General features: G+C 36.0%; 1 protein-coding gene across 4 annotated transcripts in view; it reads left to right on the top strand.

The window, feature by feature from the left end:
• Positions 1 to 1,122: 1,122 nt before the first annotated feature.
• Positions 1,123 to 14,942, top strand: part of LOC102016917 (hyaluronidase PH-20) — a 26,101-nt gene continuing 12,281 nt past the window's right edge. For 2 of the 4 annotated variants that reach the window (XM_005402339.1, XM_005402342.1), the window contains exon 1: positions 1,123 to 1,264. The gene's annotated coding sequence lies outside the window, so the exon portion shown is untranslated. Of the gene's footprint in view, positions 1,265 to 7,745; positions 7,825 to 8,164; positions 8,204 to 14,942 lie in introns of those variants that run through there. The other 2 variants (XM_005402341.1, XM_005402340.2) reach the window with 2 other exon arrangements.

Genomic DNA, 14,942 nt, shown 5'->3' on the forward strand with positions numbered 1-14,942 from the left:
TAAGCAGACATTCTTCATACATCTTACAGCCTCATGAGATATAAAAACCAATCAAAACCAATGTTGGTCAGAGTAAGAGAGTAACTTCCAATTCCTTAGGTCCAGCGTGCCTCACAGCCTGTGTGAGGTCATGTTGGTATTTGCACACCTCCATTTTCTATGTGTCCCTGCCGGTCTGGAAAAAATAGGTCATGTTGTGAAATTTTTGATATAGCCAGTCTGAATTCTGGCCTTGACAAATGTAAGTGTTAGATTAATCACTTAAGTTACTCTCAACTTTTCATCTACCAATGTAAAACCTTTTAGATTTCCTAGTCAGAGGAACATTTGAGGCAGCTCATGTCATGCTCTGTGAACCAGCCCAAATATGTAGAGATTTGGTAAAAGTTTGTACCATAAAAGACAGTTCTACAAACATTTATGACCTCTGTGAAGGGTTTGAGTCACTACCCGAGGAATCAAATTACAGGGTTTAGTTGCAATATGGTCATGGTTTTTTTTTTTTTTTTTTTTGACAAGGAAGGATCCAGTACCATGGCTGTATTCAATACAAAGGAAAATTCTCTTCTAGTGTGTTTTTGAAGCAAGAAGCCGTCATTGAACTTTCATAGAGGTTTTTCTCTAGCCAGGGATCTCACCATAAGGAAATGCAGAGGGATATTTTATTTCTGGTCATGGGTACTGCACCATCTCATTCAGCCATGAATAACCACAATGGGTCTACTATGTACTCACACTGGCAAGAATGCAAAATAGTTCAGGCTTTTCATACAAGCTGATACTGACACGCCTAGCAGTCATATAGATTAGTTAACATGCCAGAGTTTGGAAAACTGGTGTAAAGGAATCTCAAATTTGTGCCTACCTTGTTAAGAAAATTAACTGTGATGAAAGAGAGACATGTTGGAAAGTGAGGTCTACTAAGGAGGAACAGAGGCAGGGGAGGAATCTGATAGAAATAATTTCCAACCAGCTTTTCAACAAATGTGGGGAAAGGACAGGAGGTTTTTTATTTTTTTATTTTTTTAAAAGTGAAAGCAAAGTGTGTTGACTGTGACTTGGCACAAGCTTTGTGATGTCATATGCTTTTAGAAGCTTGGGATTGGCTCTGAGATCCCTACTGTGAGGTCACCTGTTGGGTTGATTTTCCAGTTCTCTTGGGAATATGTAGCCTGATGTAGCTCACGTGAACCAAGGAGGATTTTTTTTTTTTAAAAATCTGTGTGGATGGTTAGCAGTACATCTTAAAGTATTTCCCTGCAAGGTAATGATATACACTTTGTTCTAAAAATCTTGATGCATGATTATCGCTTGGATGAAATAGATGGCAAGGTTGGTCAGTCAATGCAGGCTACATCTCTTGTGCTTGATGAGATCCCCATGCTAGTTATATACATGGCAAGTCATAGCATAAAATTTTTTACTAAGCCACCATAAGATCCACTTTTCCAAGAATGGAAGGTTTAGAGATGCTAATTGGTCCAGGATCACAAAAACTATTTCAAAATATTTTCTCTTAATTGGAGAAGTTTATATTTTATAAAGGCCAAAGGTAAAACTTTCAGCTACTAAGTCCAGCTTCTTGATAAATTTTTCTCCTAAAATTTTTTATATTTAGATTTTTCCATTCTTCTTGTCCTGATGATCAAGGGTGGCATAAGGTACAAAATTTTAAAAAGTAATGCATAATTTTTCTGAGCAAGTGGTTTATTTCTGTTGAAAAATGATTTTTAGTTTGATTCAGTCTATAAAAGAATGCTAAAAATGAGCCATAATCTCAGTTATTAATTTCTTTGTCATTGTCATGGTGTTAATACATCTAAATAGAGAGTATGTACTCTACTCACTAAGCATGCAGCTAAAAATCAAAGAGCTGGAGTAGTCCAAAAGGCTGAAGGTAAGGCTATGGAGTTCATGTAGACAAATCATAAGGATGGTCCTTAGGGTATTCCCTTAGATGTGTAGATTACTTACAAAAATCTGATAAAAATCTGGTAATTATGGTAAATAATTTGGTCAGAAATTTTGTAATTGTTAAGGAAGGACCAATTGTCCTTTAGTTCCTTAACATCCCCATACATTAAACGTATGTCTCATCTGATGGGAGATAAATGCAAGCCAAAAGATCAAAAGAAGGCAGACTGCAGGAATTCTATTTGGCACAATGTATAAAGGATCTGGTGATTACCTGATGCACTTATAGATTTACTTTTTCCAGATTTCCTTATTGTCAGTGATAGCAGTAAAGAATACAAGCACGTTTATAAACTGACCTGAGTGCTGGGTGTGGGGGATGTGTGCCTAAGTACCAGCACTCACTTGGAAGGCTGAGGCAGCCTGTGCTATGTAGTGAGTTCAAGGCTAGCCTGGACTACTTAGCAGAACCTTGTTTCAAAAAATAAATACATAAAATATATAAAATAAAATACATAAATAAAATATATAAATAAGCTGGAGAAGGAATGGTAAAGGGATTTATTTTCAAGTGAATATTTAGCAACTTCTTTAGTTTTTTTTTATTGTTGTTCTTAGGGGACATATTATCAGTCTCTTTGTACGGGTTGATTAACAAACAAATAGCAATTTTAGTAGTAAGGTGAAGAGCCTGTAGTAGGGTTTCATTTGTGTGCCCATTGGCAATAAAACTATTGGGAGATATTAAGTCTACAGGTTTCTGGATAGCATCGTCAGCATGAGAGACTCCAATGGTGAATCGAGCATGGTGAGAACAGGGGCAGTTTTCCCCTCAACCAATATACACACTTTACAAAAAGCTTAGATTCACTCCATTGTACCTTACAGACAGAGATCTGGGAGACTAGCGGGGTTAAGAGTCCCTATCTTTTGTTGGCTCTGTTATTTGTCCCTAAGATCTCAGCTTACTTCTGGAGTAAGCAGGGTGACCCCAAATTTGATAACCTGTTCTTACTGCCAGAAGTGAAAGAAAAGAAAATTAATCTTTCTCTGATCTTTGAAATTCTATAGCTTGGGCCTATAAAATGGTAGGTTAACAGAAGAAAAGCAAACAAACTTTATTTAGTATTTTTACATGTAACACAAGGGCCTCTGTAGGACAAAAGTGGATACCCAGAGAAGCAATTAGGACCAAGAGATTATGCACATTTTTAAATAAAGAGTGACAAATTGCAGAGAAATATTATGACAAATGAAAAAAGGATTAAGCTTCTAGAAGGACTAATTTGTGGGAAAGTGATTAAGAGATATATGGAAGAAACTAATGGAAGATAAGGGCAATTTTAATAGGGTTCTTTGCATGAACTCTTTTCAGCATCAGCTGTTAGTCTTCAGTGATGAGAGTATTCTTATCTTCATAGTACGGAAAGGGTACCCTCTACCTCTACCTGAAGAATATTATGTTAGGGGTGAAAGTTGGAGAATCCTTCCTGCATCTGCTATTTCTCCACCGTCTTTAGTTCAAAATAACTAATATACCAAAATGGTACATTTTAGGGTGCATTCTCTGAACTTCTTCACAGGTATTGTGCTGTTATTATATTTTCACAGCAGACCCATGCATTACTTGCTTTATTACCCACATCTACAGTTAAAACAAACAAAAAGACCTTAAACTATAGTGAAATTAAATACTTTGGACCATGTCATACTGCTACTAAAGGAAGATTTACCAAGACTTGCCTGTTGTTCCTAATCTAGAAAAATAAACCACTTACTCCAGTAATTTGGACATTTACAGATATACAGAAAACACGTTCTTCTGCATGCTGAAGAGTTTAAGTTATATAGAACATAACACTGGGTTACAACAACCCACCCCATATTTTTCTACTGTAAATTTTTATTGTAGCACAATAGTATCTGGCTATGTGTCTCAGTGCCTGCACCTGGGGGATACAGGAAGCAATCTTTGTGTTTACCCATTTGATATATGATGAACTGCAAAGTGTGTGTACCTCTGCAAAAGTGTCAAATTGGGACTTTTTACCCACATTTATGCTCTTTATAACAGGTTTTCTATATGTTTACCTGGTCATCATGGGGGGTAAAATATACCCACACCATTTTTCTGCTATGTAAACATGTACTGTACCATAATGGACTGTGGGTTTATTTTGATTTTTCTGGTAGAAGTAACCCAATTCAGCACAATGGCACATGAAAGAACAGATTTGCAAGTTTTGAAGGAGGTCAAAAGTGAATCATCAGATCACTCATACATAGAAGGTGAAGATGATAATGACTTTGAAGTTTGCCATGTAAGCCGTAGTTCCTGTGATAGTGAAGTGGAGCAAGAATCAACCAGTACAGACACAGGGAATGCAGACCTCCTTGATTTAGATGATGAAGAAAGCAGCAATATGTGTACATATTTGACTACTTGAAATGACACAAAATGGTCATGCAACCAAATGAAATGACCCAATATTAGAACTAGGTCCAAAAATACAGTGAGGATCTTAGCAGGGGTGAAACCTATTAGATGGAATATCAGCATTGCCATTCAGTTTTGGAAACTGTAACAGATGAAATGCTACAAGATGTTGTGAAATACGGAAATGCTGAAATTCAAGCAAAATGTTCTATATGCACTGATAGCCATCCTAAAAAATGTATTAATTAGTAAGCCTCACTAACAGAACTGAAAGCATTCATAGGTCTGCTGTACTTAGCAGGGCTTTCTCATAGTTATCGCAGGAATGTAAAAGATTTATGGAGAAATGATGGCTGTAGACTTGAGATTTGCAGAACAATGATGGCGCTGAGGAGATCTTGTTTCCTTCAGAACTGCCTGAGGTTTCATAACAAAATCACTCACCAAAACAGAAAAAGAACCGATAATCTGGCCGCTGTCCACTCATTGTTTGAGAGATTTGTGGATAATTGTCAAGCAATTTACACACCATCTGAATATGTGACTGTTGATGAACATCTTGCAGCCTTTCATGGTCAGTGTAGCTTCAGGCTGTATATTCTCAAAAAACCTTCAAAATATGGCATAAGTACATCTGCCCTTATACATGCAAAGCCTTATTATGCTTCCTATTTAGAAGTTTATCCTGAAACTCAGCCACCAAATCTTTATTCATGTAGTGATAAATCAAATGATGTTGTGAACAGACTTGTTGCTGCCATCTCCCAAACTAATCAGAGTATGACATTCAACAATTGGTTTAGCAGTTTCCAATTGATATTGCATTTGCTAACAGAGCACAAGTTCACCAGTGTAGGAACTGTATGCAGGAACAAAGCAGAAATTCCAAGTGAAATGTTGCAATCTCAAAACAGAAAATTGTATAATACAATCTTTGGATTTCAGAAAGAAATAACATTGGCCTCATATATGGCAAAGAATAACAAACTAGTACTGCTGATATCAACATTGCACTATGATGGAATTATTGATAGGGAAAACTCAGCAAAGCAGAAACCTGAGGTAGTAACTTTCTATAAAAAACCAAAGGTGGACTAGATGTTATTGATGACAGCAACTATGATTGTTATGCAGCAACTATGATGTCACTCGAAATGCAAAGCACTGGCCAATGGTTGTGTTTCACTTAATCCTAAACATGCGTGGCATAAATAATTTGATAGTTTACAAAGAAAATAACAAATGCAAAATATCACAGAGAAATTTTCTTAGAGGATCGAGAATGGAACTCATAAGAGAACATATACAGCAGAGGAGAAACAAAATGTTTCTGCCCAGGAAACTACACAAAAGGATTGTGGATCACATTGGTGAGCTGACAGGTGCGCAGGCAGGCCCAGCATCTCAGAGACCTACTATAGTAACAGGAAATACAAAAAGATGTCAACTGTGCCCTATAAGAAAGAACAGGAGGATAAAACATATGTGCTATCTGTGTAAGTGGTACTTGTGTATGGAATATGCAGTTGTCATGTATTAAGACTGCCATGGGTATGACAGTTGACATAAAGATTATTGCTGTGGTAGAGTTTTGTTTGCATTTATATTGAAGTTCATGTAGGTTTTTATTTCTTATGTTGTCTTTTAGGTTTTTGTAAGCAGATAAACAGCTGATATGAAAATATTGATGTCTATTCTAAGCACTCATTATGTATTTAATATTTTATTTCACTGATATCTTATTTTCCTGCTAAGTGCATGTTATACCATATAGTAGGAAACTCCTGATAAAATAGGAAGACAAGAGAGGTGACAATAATGGCCTGCCACATAGCAAAGGAAAGCTAAACACATATGCTGTCAGTGTAAGTGAGACATGTGAGTGGAAAGTGTAGTTGTCGTGTGTGAAGATTGCCTCAGGTGTGACAGTCAAAACAAAGATTATTTTTGTTGTAGAGTTTTATTGGTATTTTCATTGTAATTCATATAGGAATTTATTTCTGATGCTATCTTTTAGGTTTTGTAAGCAAGTACACAGCTGATGTGAAAATGTTGGTGTTTCTTCTAAATGTTTTTATTCTAAATACATATTAGGAATTTAATACTTTATTTTAATGATATTTTATGTTCCCATTAACTACACACTGATTAGTATAATAAGAACCTCCTGACAAAACAGCAAGACCACTGAGATGTCAAGTATGTTCTACAAAAAGACTGGGAAAGCAAAATACATGCCTTGTTAGTGTATGCAATTATGTGTGTGTTGAATATGTGGTTGCCATGTGTGAAGACTGTCTTAGGTGTGATAATTGAAGTGAAGATTATTTTTGTAGCACTCTATTGGTATTTTAATTGTAGTTCATATAGGAATTTATTGCTGTTTTTCTTTTATAGATTTTTGTACACCAAAAACCAGTCAATGTTGAAATTTTGATGGTTTTTAATAAATGATAAATATTAAGAATTCAATACTTTGTTTTTTATTTTTTCTGTTAAGTACTCATTTTTTAATATAATCAAATTCACAATATTAAAATTAATAGTTCATCAATAGAAGTACAGTGGACCTTCAACTTATGACCTGCCTGACATACAAATAATTTGGGTTATGACCAGAATTTTTGTTTTAACTTACAAAGTCGAGTTATGACCCAAATGCCAGCTGCTTGTCCTTCCAAATGGTCTAAGAAACAGATTTAATCGTTAGAGAGTTTTGGAAGGAGCATTACGACATCCTTTCCTGTATGAGATTAATTGAGAAATTTTGGGCCAGTGTCTCTCAGGACACTGAGATCTGCTTGTACACAAGAGAGAGAATTTGAAGGCTGTGTAGAGGAGCCGAAACCTTCCACTGGCAATTGTGTTGCAACCAGCTGTCAAGACTGAGTTATTTTTGTAAATCAAAGGTCCATTATATTCAGAGAATAAACCTGAGTATTATACGCCCACAATAACCTGCCCTTATGACAACATCTGCCTTATGCCCAGTGGGCTACAGAGATAGAACAACTTGCCTAAGGCTAGTTAATTAGGAAGTAGCTACTTTGGGATCCAAACCTCAAGCATGTCATGTTCCAAAGTTGTAGTGTATCAAAGTTATTTGCTCCATTCTAGAGTAAATATATTCATTTTACATGGTTAGTACATGTGCATACAAATATATGATTATCATACTATGATACATAAATTTTGGTTTTCACTCACAGTTCCTAGCTATAATTCCCTTCCCAAGATAAACCATGGAAACTAGAATCTCTCTTTCCTGGGTCATAGGCATTCCTTGAGCTCGCTGTATGATCCTTATCAGATGTTAGGTCATGACACCCTCCTCTTGGCAGAAATGTTCTGTCTCCTTGTCTGATGGTAGGTTATAAGACGCTCCTCTTTGCAGAGATGTCCTTCCCCCTTGTACGGAGGAAGGTTGAGGAGAGAGACCTGGAAGAATTGCTGAAGTGGATGCTTCTTTCTAGGTGAGTTCCTTTTAACCCTTCTCATTGGTGTTAGATCCTATCCTATTGGTTCAATCACATATTGACTTAATTGGCCATGCTTCACCCATGGCTATGTAATGAAATCTCTATAAAAAGCCAAAAGGTCAGAGTCCAGAGAGTTTCCAGGTGACTGAACATTTGGAGTTTCCCAGAAGGTGTCATCTGGAGAAAGTATAGAAGCTCCACTCTTCCTCTCCATACGTTACCCTGGCAGTCTTTGCATCTCAACCCTTTGTAGGGTCCATTATGACTAATTAGTAAATGTGTTTCTTTGAGTTCTATGAGCTGCTCAAGCAAATTACTGAACACCAAAGAGGAGGCTGTGGAAACCCCAGTTTACAGTCAGTCAAAAGCGCAGGTAAATCTGTGGCCTATGTCTACAGTCTGAAATAGCAGTGGTCGCCTTGAGAACTAAGACCCCAGTCTGTGATATCTGCCACTCTTTCCCAGTAGATAGGGTCAGAATTAGATTGGATTTGAGGACGCCCAGCTGGTGTTAACTGAGACTTGTCCGCTTCCAGGTGGAAAGTCATCCCTGTACCTTTTGAGTTACAGAGGTCTTCTGCACTGGTTGGCAGTACGGGAGAAGTGTGGGGAAGCCAGAGGCAGTACTTTGCTTCTTTTCTTTCCTGACACCTAAAAAAGGATAGAAAAAATTCATAAAATAATACCCTTATTACATGCCATGGTACTCTTGTATTTCCTATGCTAACTGTATCATACTTTCATAGACTATTTTACCCATTTTTAAAAAATGTTCATTACAGCAATTAAAGGGAAGGTCACTAACAAATGATGACCTTCAATTTGAAAAAATTGCTAGGTGTAGGGCTCTCATCATTTTCTTAGATCATCACATTTACGGTTTCCCTTCACTGTGCCCAAAGTGCATAGACAGCTGAAGTAATATTTTGGGAATGCTCCAATATGTTGGGTATGCTTTGGCCCAAACACTTAGGTGTTAGTGAGAGGCGGCCTCAATGTGGGCCGGAAGGTCACCTCCCACCCCCAAGGGGTGACTTTGCTCTCCTCCTTTCCCTTCAGCAAAGGTCTGTGATCTCAACTGAGGCAAAATTATAGTAGTAAGAATTAAAGGAAAATTTAATTATAAATACAGTAGCTTCCCTTTATCTCTGAAGGATGTGTTCCAAACTATCCCAAATGTCTGAAACCCTGGTTAGTACCAAATCCAATATAAACTATATTTATTCTTACACATACATATCTATGATAAAGTTTAATTATAAAAAAGGCACAGCAAGAGATTAATAGCAATAATAAAGCAACAGGACAATTTTAGCAATATAATAAAATTATGTAGCACATGTGAATTACTTCTGAAATCCTTCACGTAACATTTTTAGACCATGGGTAATTCAAACTGCAAAAAACAAAACCACAGATAAGGAGATACTAATATAGTGGTTTTATTGAGTTTCTTCAATTTGAAATTAATTTTGCTAAGTATGACTTTTTATTTGCATCTCTCTTTTTCATTGACCTACATTGTTTATAAGAGACTAAGGTTATTGCTATAATCCATAAACATCTCTGTAATGAGATAAGTCATAACAATGAGCTATTATAATCAATATTTAATAATATTAGCAGTCCAGGAAATTGTATTGTTCTTTATATCCACTTTTGTAATAAGAGTATTTCATAGATATTTTTCCACATATTATCACAGCATTACCAGGAGCTAGGTAGATCTATGTGTTATTGGTACATTTTTAAAGAGTTAAGAGATACCTAATGATTGAATAATTTGGATTTTCTAGCTGTTGCACAACACAGTTAAAATGGAAATAAAGTCTCAGTCCCCTTCCTCTTCTGGACCTGGTCTCCTTTATACCTCTTTGGGCATTTGTGTCACCATCCTCCATGGCCCTGGGCAGATGGACAGAAGAGTCAGTTAAGAAAAAATAATCAGTTTATTTATTTATTTATTTTATTTTATTTTATTTTTTTTTTTTTTTTTTTTTGGTTTTTCTCCGGTACCAGGAACCGAACTCACGACCTTGCACTTGCCAGGCAGGCGCTTTGCCGCTGAGCTAAATCCCCAGCCCCCAAAAATAAACAGTTTAAAGCAAATGTCAAACAAGAAGAAACAAGTCATTGTAAAGTAGGACCCCAGTAAATGTTGCTAGTGCTGCTTCCTAGTACACACATTCCAACCTCCCATAATGTCCCATAGTTAGCTAGAGAGAATGGCGGCAGTTCTTGGACAGTTCTGAAAGTGTAACCAGTGTTATATTAGAACACATAACTTCATGGCTTAAAGCCCCTTCAGGTTGCAGCTACTAAGATAAATCTTCACGTTGACATAATAATGTAAAATCAAAGGTAGCTATTGCTTGCTAAGGATGATACTCGTCAATTTTTGAACTCTAAATCTTGTTCATGTTTAAAACAATGATCTGAACGCTCCTGTCCTCCCCGTATTCCTATGTCAATACTTTGTCTCCGATGTAATAACACTAAGAGGTGGGGCCTTTGTGGAAGCGATTAAGTCATGAGGTCAGAGCATCATGAATGAGATTAGCACCCTTAGGTAAATAAAGCCAGGGCTGCAGGGAGCTTGTTTACCCCTTTCATTACACGGGGTTGCTGTCCTAACCTTTGAGGAAGATAACCTTATTCAGACATCAAATCAGCCTTCATTTTGATCTTGGCATTTCCAGCCTCTAGAACTGTAGAAGTAAATTTTCATTGTTTCTAGGTTACTCAGTCTATGATATTTTATTGTCAGAGCACAAGTGACTTACGGAATGGTAAGTGGGCTCCAGGTGACAGCGCTATGGGAGGTTTAGGCTGGAGAACGGGAAGTTTGAGTCCACCCTGGTAACTTAGCAACTGAATGAGACCCTATCTCAAAATTAAAAAATAGCCAACAAGCTGGGAATGCAATTTAGTTCAAAAACCTTCGGTTCAATTGCTGCTATTCTGTACTGAGGTTTTATTTCCACTATTGCAATAGTTTGTATGAATAAAATCTGTTTTTACCATTTTATTATCCATCTCTGTTTGTTGTTGTTTCCACTTTGACTGGTAGCTTGTGCTGAGTTAGCTTCAGGTGTTGTTCAAACGTCTTCATTTGAAAGTGTTGCTCTTTCTACTGAGTAACAGTGAGTAGCTCTGAAAGTTGAACAATGACCTAATCCTACAATTAAAGGTCTATTTTGTATTTTTATCAACTTTGAGATCTACAAAGGTTTTAGACATTGAATGTTCACATTCTTTCAAAAAGAATTATTTTCTAAGACTAGTTTCTTTAATAAACACTAGTTTCTTTAATAAAAACCCTTGGCATTGATCTGTCATGAAGTTTTAAAACCAATGTATGAATATTTTTATAACATATCATATAATTTGCTTAAAAATTCAACTTTGAAAAGTGATGTTTTATCAGATTGTGATTTTCTAGCTCCTTAGGTAATTTTCTAATTATATCAGCACATAACTGCTTATGCTTAAGGTATAAATTGAACATATGTGAATTACATTCTATGTTCCACCACAGCAATTAAGTAAAATTTGACTTTTCAAGCTGTTCTTAGGGATTTTCTTATTTACTTGACAGTTCTTTGTTTCCTTTTTTTCCTCTCCCTTTTCAGCTTAAGGAAAAGGAATAAGATTGAGAAAGCTAGTATTTCTGTATATCATATAAATCATAACTTTATCATTTTGAAAATGTTAACTAATTTATTAATTTTCTAAGGAGAAATTATTTTTATTTTTATAGCATATGTTTTAATTTCTTGAAAACAATGCCTTATATTTCACTGTATCATGCTACAGAAATCTGTCATTAACTTAAGAAGATGCATAATAATCAAAACAATTGTAAGAGAGACTTGTTTTACCACTGGACTCTTAAACATACTTGAAATGCTAATTAAAAATGTACAGCACTCCTACATCCATTCACCACCCTGGCTAATCTCCTCTGCCATGGGCACATGGACTCGCTAGTTTCGGAACGCCAAACACACACACACACACACACACACACACACACACAAAAAGCTCAAGCTTTTTCCCATCCCATCATAATGTCACGCTACAAAGCATAAGTCTTTCTCTGATTGACAGGGCCAAAAGCCACATTTTCTCACTCATCAGGTTAATTACTGCACAACTAAATAGATTGAAGCAACTTCTGACCTACCCAACTCTAGAGAAAAGCTTTTTCGTTTTAACTTCATGACTGAAGTGTCTATTTTTCTTTCTACTGCATAGCCTAGCAGGGAAAACCACACATACTTTTGTGAAAAAGGATTAGAGGTTCTATAACATCTGCTGTCACATTTTTTTAAGGCTAGCTGCTTAATTTTGTAAGTTTTTTTCCCTGACATTTATGCTCAGTAGTGGTATAATTGTGTCGATTTACCATCCTTGCTAAACTATCTGTTACAGGCACTTGATTTGCTGGTATTAGAACACTAAATACGCACAGATTAGAGATTATTTATTTCTGTAGCTATGAGGATCTCCACTTGATCAAAACATATTTGAGGTGACACAAAGTCAAGTCAAAGGCAGAAGGAACCAAAGAATAAAGGAAAAAGAGAAAGAAAAAAAGAGTTCATGAAATGCCACTTCCAATGATATTAACTTCTCTTGTTGAATTTAGTTTTGATATCTATTGCTGGTCCAATTATTTATAAAATATGATAGTTTGAGAGGAAATTTTCTAGACAGTCTTGCCTAAATGCTATTTTTTTCCCCTGAGAACACAGGTAAATTTTTGCTTTAAGAGAAAACACTTGTACATTGTATAATTTGCTTTTGTAGTGATGTCTCAAAATTTATTCAAAACTTTGAACTTGTGTACCTTGTACCTGGTAACTGGGGGAAGATGTCAGCCCTTGTGTTGAAATTATGCACAAAGTACTTTGTATTAAGTGGGATTAGTATCGCAAGGACAATAAATTAGGGCCTGCTGCTTAGGAGGAATTTTGTTATTTTTCATTTTAAAGAATGACTCCTACAGTGTTTATAGAGATAATTTATAAACATTCTTTACCTTCAGTATCTTGAGGCTTCCTAAGGCTAGGGGATATTTGTTCAGCATTATAACTGTACCTTTATCATGCTGTTGTTCTCGGTACTGCCCCATAATGGAGACTAAGCAGGTACCCTATGAATGGCTGTAATCTTGGGACACCCCCCCCCCACTTAGTAGCACAGTTATGCTCTGCTTTCACAGCTTGTAATCTTGCTTTTATCTATATTTGTTCATATTTCTGAAAACTGTCCCTTTATTATGTTATGTTAAAAATGATTCAGTGATTTAAGTGAGGCTATTCAGTTCCTAATTCCAGTGAAATGACAGAGGCATAGATGAGAGCTGTCAAAAGGAAAGTTCCTGGAGTCGGTGGCCTGACTTCCGCATCTGTGCGTTATGCTTCTCTGGAAAGCACTTGTTACAGAAATAAAGCATTTATTGTGAAAGGAAGAGTAAGGAATTTAACCAAGAAATTTGGCTCCCTTCTGTGCAGCTTTTTGTGCCCCAACTCACTTCTCCTTACCTCAAAAATCTAAAACTTCCTGTAACGTCATGTTGTGCACCTTAAATATACACAATGAAATTTATTTGGAAAAGATTCCGTTATTGCTTCTCTTCCGAAAAAATAAAACAAGAACCTTGTTCAGGCATCTTGATGAATAAAGGGTAGGGAGGTTTACGGTCATCTTCTTTTCCCAGATGAAGGGAAGGAAATGAGTTTCAAATCTGTTCTGGCAAACAAATTTAATTTTTTTTTTTTAATTTTAAAGAGAAAAAAACAACAAAAACAATGATACAAAATTTCAAAATAAGAGTAGAAGAGCAACAATGGTTAGTACATTACTTATTGTAATCTTCAAAGTAGTTGCTCAGATTATAAGATATAGGTATGAAAAATTGATCAAATGGTATAAGCACAAATCTTTCCTTTCAAAGAACTAATAGAAATTAGTAGTATAGCTATCTTAACTATCACATATATTTACTTTTCCATATAAATTTACTTTTCCTATAAATATATATATATATTTTTTCCTTTTCCCTTCTTTTCTCCTTTCCCCCATCCCAGTTTCTTTCCTTTTGAACAGTTTCTTCTCATTTTCCAATAGTTATTCTACATTTTGGATCTTATTTACTCTTTCAGCTTCTTACATTAGGGAGACAATACTATGTTTACACATGAGAGACTGATTCATTTCACTTAAGAGTGTGATCTCAAATTGCATTTACCTATAAAAGCCTCAAACTTATACTTCTTTATAGCTTAGTAGTACTCCATTCTATCAAAACACCACTTTTTTATCCATTCCGCTGTTGATGGGCATTTGGGTTTCTTCCAAGAGTTAGCTATTACAAATTGTGCTATAAACATGGGTGCACATATATCACTGTGATATGATGTTTTCAGATCTTCTGGGAAAATACCCAGAAGGGGAATCACTGGGCCTAATGGGGCCTCTAATCCTAGTTTTTAAAGGAATTTCCACATTGATTTCCACAGTGGTTGCACCAGTCTACACTTCCAGCAACAGTGGAGAAGTGTTCCTTTTTCCCCACAGCCCCTCCAGCATTTGTTATTGGTTGATTTCTTGATGGTAGCCATTCTGTCTGGGGTGAAATGGAATCTCAGTGTTGTTTAAATTCGCATCTCTCTAAAGACCAATGATGTTGAACATAATTTTCATATATTTATTTGCTATCTGTTTCATCATCTGAGAAGTGCATATTCATCTCAGATGCCATTTTTGGATTGGGTCTCTAAATTTGGGGGGTTACTGATTTTTTTAGTTCTTTATGTGTTCTAAACATAAGTCCTTGTCTGGGGGACTGTTGCCTAAAAATTTTCCCACTCTGTGGGCTAACTTTTTAATCTCTTGGTAATTTCTTTTGATGTGCAAAAACTTTTTAATAAGATGAGATCACAGTTGTTGATCCTTTGGAGTATTTCTCGTGCAGTTTGGGTTTTGTTCATGAAGTCTCTGCCTACACCTATGTCTTCAAGATTTCTACCTACTGTCTCTTCCAATAGAGTCCATGTTTTCATTTTAATATTTAGATCTTTGATCCATTTTGACTTTAGTTTAGC

Source organism: Chinchilla lanigera, unplaced genomic scaffold (assembly GCF_000276665.1).
Source record: "Chinchilla lanigera isolate Chin_1 unplaced genomic scaffold, ChiLan1.0 scaffold00078, whole genome shotgun sequence".
Taxonomy (NCBI): Eukaryota; Metazoa; Chordata; class Mammalia; order Rodentia; family Chinchillidae; genus Chinchilla; species Chinchilla lanigera.